General features: G+C 40.6%; 1 protein-coding gene across 1 annotated transcript in view; it reads left to right on the plus strand.

The window, feature by feature from the left end:
* LOC108746489 overlaps positions 1-5,458 on the plus strand; it is a 344,212-nt gene that overhangs the window by 306,089 nt on the left and 32,665 nt on the right. The gene's annotated exons all lie outside the window — the stretch shown is intronic.

Here is a 5,458-nt window from a genome sequence, read left to right on the forward strand (position 1 = left end):
CACATATTTTATAAGCATCTCCTCTCTACCTTTTTATTCGCTGCAATTAATTGAATTGTTAAAAAAAACAGTGTATTAACATTTCTTTCTTATCTATTGATTTTTATACATACTCACTTATATGTAATTATTAAATTATTGCGGAATAAAAGAAACTATATATAGTTACTGCAGTCCTATGATTATTAGATACGAGAAAAAAAAGCACTCTTGAATGTGTTTTATCGGACGTAAAAAAGATAAGGTTTTGTAATAAATTATATACATATTAAATTCATCAATGTAGATCTCCAAACCAACTCGAATAACCTTGTCCTACGTATAAGAAGCACACATACTCATACTGGTACTTGTCACTATGACATTATCGATCCGATAGCACGGTCGGACGTCGGTTGGTCCGAACACAGTCGCTTCTTACCAGCCCTCTCGCTCCCTTTATCCCTTTCCCCATATATACTCGTCTTTGCCGCCCCCTTTGCAACCCTTTAAGGTCGCCTTTCCAGCGGATATCAGCATTAAACCCCTGGGAGACGTGATGTCCTTTTCAATTTCTCCGCCGCTTGGCTCTCGGGATGAGGATAGCTGAGAATGCGAAGCTTCAAACGGCTCTGAACTTTGCAAACTCCATCATACTTCCGCGTTTTCGCATATGATGAAGGATGACGCGTTTTTGATGTCAGCTACGCTATGGAAAAATTTTCCGGGAACTTGATTTGAAAATTATACGAATTACACGTTAACGGACTAGACTAGACGTACACATACCGAGCTAGTTTGGAACCTTGTGAGGAGGCGAAACTCGAAAAGACGAAATTTTAGAAACGGAGAGGCGTAAGAGAATATCGTTCTCGTAACGACGCAGTCGCCGGCTTTCGCGTAACTGCGAAAATTTGCGGCCTCCCACCGCCAACGGGCTCGCTATAAATCAGTTGAAATTTGTTATGCGCGGCACGCAGATGGTTTTGTTATATGAAAATATGTGCCGCGCGGGGATGGTGTGTAAGTATCCCTCGGTAAAACACGTCCCTTATATCCCGCGCGTACCCTCGCCTCGCCCCGCTTCTTACACCCCCTCCAGACAGGCCCGAGGCGTCATGCTGTTCTGCGCTCTCTTTAATTACACCCCGAAACCGGGACGCGTGACGTATTGCCGTGTGGCGAAAGGGACAAAAAAGCGACCTCGACTTCAAGCTAGAATCGCTGATCTGCACCTCGGTCGTTAATCAACGCCTCGATCGGCGATACTTAATGTTTCCAGAATACATTTTGTGTGTACGAATAGGAATTATCAAAATATTTCAACCGCGCAGCCTTATTTTCTTAGTTTTTATACATTTCTCTCTCTCTCTCTCTCTCTCTCTCTCTCTCTCTCTCTCTCTCTCTCTCTCTCTCTACAACTGATTTACAATAAATTATTCAAAATAAATTTGTAATAACTGCATCTCTCAACGTAAAACAATTTTAAACCTCATTGTTTACAAATAAAACATTTTAAAAGCAATCTTAAATATTATTTTACCAAAAGTTTTATTTATCGAGATTTGAATATGAGTTTTTTCTTGAAAAGTTGTGTTCGAAATTTGTTGATTTGCTGAAATTTTAGAAAGAACATGAAGGATTTATTGGAAGAAAGTAAAGTCCAACGATGGAAGAGCCACTTAAAGCGTTGGCCCGGTCAGTGCTAAATATTTGATCAGAATTCGACTGAAATTGGTTTAAGACGTCAGCCGGTAAGCGAGGGTATGCTCATGGGACGAAGAAAAAAATAGAAAGGTAGAAGGAGAAAGCTCGACGAATGGACGGACAGTTAGTAGTTATACGACGGAGTATTCCCTTGAGCTGAACGGCAAAATGATGTCCAACCAAACAGCTCAGCTGTCTCGGTCACAGCATTCTTCTCTTACTATATCAACGATCTGAATTCACTTTAAAATCTTCTCTCTCTCACTTATTCCCGCTCCCTCTTTTTCTCGCTGGGCTGTAGAAAGCGAATAATAAAGGCATTTCGAAGCAGTCCAGAAATAAAGCCAATTCCGATGCCGTTAGTTTCATACGAGATTTATAGAGATGACGCGACTCAAGAAGGACGCTACTCGCGTCGTTAATAAAAAGTACGTTAATTGTAAAATATGCATCTACACTTATCATTTTATTTAATTCTCATGTCGCGAGGATAAAGTAGGATAGCGATAGTCGTTAAAATACTGACTTTTAAATAAACTTGGTTTTTGTTAACATAATATTTCAACATCTTGAAATCAATTTAGCCGCGATAAGTCATGTAACTTTCTTCAGTTATAACAATAAAGTCCTGTATACTCATTGCCGTTTTCATGCGCGAGTCGTTAGCGGCAGCGAACGAGGGAGGCACAAAGGTCGAATCGCAAAATTCATGCGAATCCACGTGGTGCCAAGTGGGGTGCATTAGCCAAGTTCCCCATTATCCACGCGTGAGAGACCCCTAAATTATCCGGCGCTCGCCTAGCACCGATCTCGCCCACCCTCGTACGTTAGCGAGAAAAAGACGTATGACTGCCTTTCCTCGGGAACACCCCCCGACAGGCTTCGGGGTGAAGTTACAACGCGTGATTTTCGCAATTGCAAAGGAACCTGCTACATATCGATATATTTACGAGATGAATGTTCAGATTGTCGTCATTTTTGTCAAGTCTCGTTTATTGCCCGTAAATTTTCTTTCACAATTTACTTTTTCGATCACGTCATTAATCTGGTAGGTTGATATTGAAAGATGTTACAATACTTTCTGACTAAAGTACCATCAATATTTTGGGAGTGTTGCCAATCTGATTCATTATATCTTCAATATAACAACTAAAAGATTGTAGTTCGTCGGTAGTTTGTTTAATTTGGATTTAAAAAGAATATCAATGACGAAGGATACTGAGTAGAAAATTAAAAAAGATCAAATGAAAAAGAAGAAGAAGCGAATTGAGGACGAGAGAGAGAGAGAGAGAGAGAGAGAGAGAGAGAGAGAGAGAAAGAGAGAGAGAGAGAGAGAGAGAGAGAGAGAAGGAAGAGATTTGTACGTATGTATCTATATAATGGAATAAGTAAGATTGAGAAGGGTGCTAGAATAAGACAACGACAGAAGACAGCGAGAAGAAAAGGGAGAGTCAGAGGAAGAGAGCGAGAGACAGAATCCGAAGAACCGCCAGGAAGATAGAGAACACAAGTTTGGGCTATCTCTCCGAGCACAGTTCCAAGGAGCTTCCTTTAGACTTTAGTGACGTGACGTCGCCTAATACTCTAATCCTTGCAATGGAGGCACCATCGTCCGCCTCGCGTCGTCATGTTCTGTTTAACTATCTTCTTATGACCGCACCACGGTTATAAATTATTAATTAACGAGTACATATTTTTTTTAATTACTGGCATCTACCTTAAAAAATACCTTAAAAAAATCTAATAAATCTTGTTCGACGAATTGAACAGTACAAATTATTGAGAGATTCAGCTATGCTTAAAGATATTGGAAACTGTCTACTACTATGTCTATGTGTGACTCTTAATTACAATCAGTATAAATTAACGTATTCAAAGATCCATATTACATTTATTGCTAAAATTTTCTTTTACAAGCCTTTTATTTAATTTGTATAAATAAAATTAAATTTTTGTGGATATAACGAAAAAATATACGTTGTTGGTATAATTTCCTTAATGTAACTTCTTACTTCGTGATGTAATAAAGTTTTAGATTAAAACATGGTGATGTAATAAGAATTTCTCATCGCGCAAACAGGAAAATGTTACGTGCATACATAATGTGCAAAAATTAAGGAATACTTGATACTTTGAGATATATTAGAGACATTTATAGCAACGTTTGATGGAGATTTTGATGATATCGACGATGTCGATTTGGAAAAATTTAAGCCACATCTACCAAGCTGCTCACCCATACTAGAATTAGACTTTTTAATTATTCCCCACAAACCGTAAGGGACATATAATTGGTAAGTGAACCAGGGCATTAATCCCTAACTCAAAAGGATTTTAGCTTTTTCTTGTGTCGCGTTCCCTTCTTCCCTTGTTCGGCTCGTCCTTACTCAGTTGCACTATCGAAGGCCAGTTTCAAAAGAGCATTGGTCCGCAAAGAAAAGTGATAATGTCTTAAGCCGTCGGTGCGATTTAACTTCTGATTTTGGACGAGGGCACTCCCGCCGTCCTCCTACCGCGGTCCATAGCAAGAGTTCGTCGCTCTAAACTCCCGGCTACGTGGTCTGAGGAGGGTTTAAGGTTTAAGGGAAGCTCTCTCATTCCTTGGGATCCTAGGGAGCTCCGCTAAGCGCTGACGTTGATCCTGCTCTTCTTCTGCCTCCGCTACCTCTAGGAGCTCGGGTTTATCTAATTCCAGTTGTAGGTTCCTCCTATCTGTAAACCTTACAAGCGTACCAAAGGGCGAACGTTGTGCAGTTAAAGGCCTAAAGTCTTACAAGTAATCAGAAAGATTGATAATTTACTAGTTTGAAATATAATTCGTAATTGTTAAGATATATTGCGAACATATTTTTTAGATATCGAATTCAGGGATCTAATTGCAATAGGATGAGCAATATTAATAATGTCTATTATTAGTTATATAATTTACAGCTTGAGAATTTTTACTGTCGAACAAGTTACTATACATATTTTATTTTCGAGGAGTCTTATGAAAGATTTAATGCACGTGCGTTAATAATTATTTATACATTTGAAATTATGTACACTGTATTTCATCACAACATCGAATTCGTAATGACTTTCGAAGTCTATTTGAAGTTCCATTTCACACTTATCGCTTATCAGAAATTCTATACGGAGAAAAATATAAATATGCTGTAAGCAAAGTTATTTCTATTTAAACCAACCAAAATTTCACTTTTTCTTTGAAAATTCAGCTACGTAAAGAACTCGCGAGTTGTGAAGTGAGCAGATCCGCGAGGTCGGGACCATTGTCGCTTGGGCTCCTAAGGTGGCAAAGAGAACCAGGTAGCACGTATATACCGCGACGCGTCAGCCCGAAGGACGGTGGGGGGAGGGGGGTAGTAATATATATATGTATGTACATATAGACGCGAGTGGATATAAGCGAGAGAGGTGTACGAAGCACGTACCTCAACACACTGGGAAAGAGAGAGAATCCTCTAGGTGTGCACCCAGAAACCGCGTATCCCCTTCTCCCCGATAACCGAGGCGGGGGTTGAGGTGAGTGAGGGGGATGTGCAGAAGGGCTGGGAATCGTGCTCCAGCCGAGCTCAAGGGGGTGGACAGTGCGCAGAACCCGCCCCCACCTTTCGCGACGAAGCAGAAGCCGTCGACTGCCCGCGCAAGTCTTCATCCCCTCTGCCGACGACCGACGGAAGATCGCCACCCCCGAACGAACTTAAACATAGCACAGTAGCTCGCGAGCACCCCGAAAGGGCTCATCGCGTACACGAGCCGGACTTGTGTT

This window comes from Trachymyrmex septentrionalis, unplaced genomic scaffold (genome assembly GCF_001594115.1).
Source record: "Trachymyrmex septentrionalis isolate Tsep2-gDNA-1 unplaced genomic scaffold, Tsep1.0 scaffold172, whole genome shotgun sequence".
Classification (NCBI taxonomy): Eukaryota; Metazoa; Arthropoda; class Insecta; order Hymenoptera; family Formicidae; genus Trachymyrmex; species Trachymyrmex septentrionalis.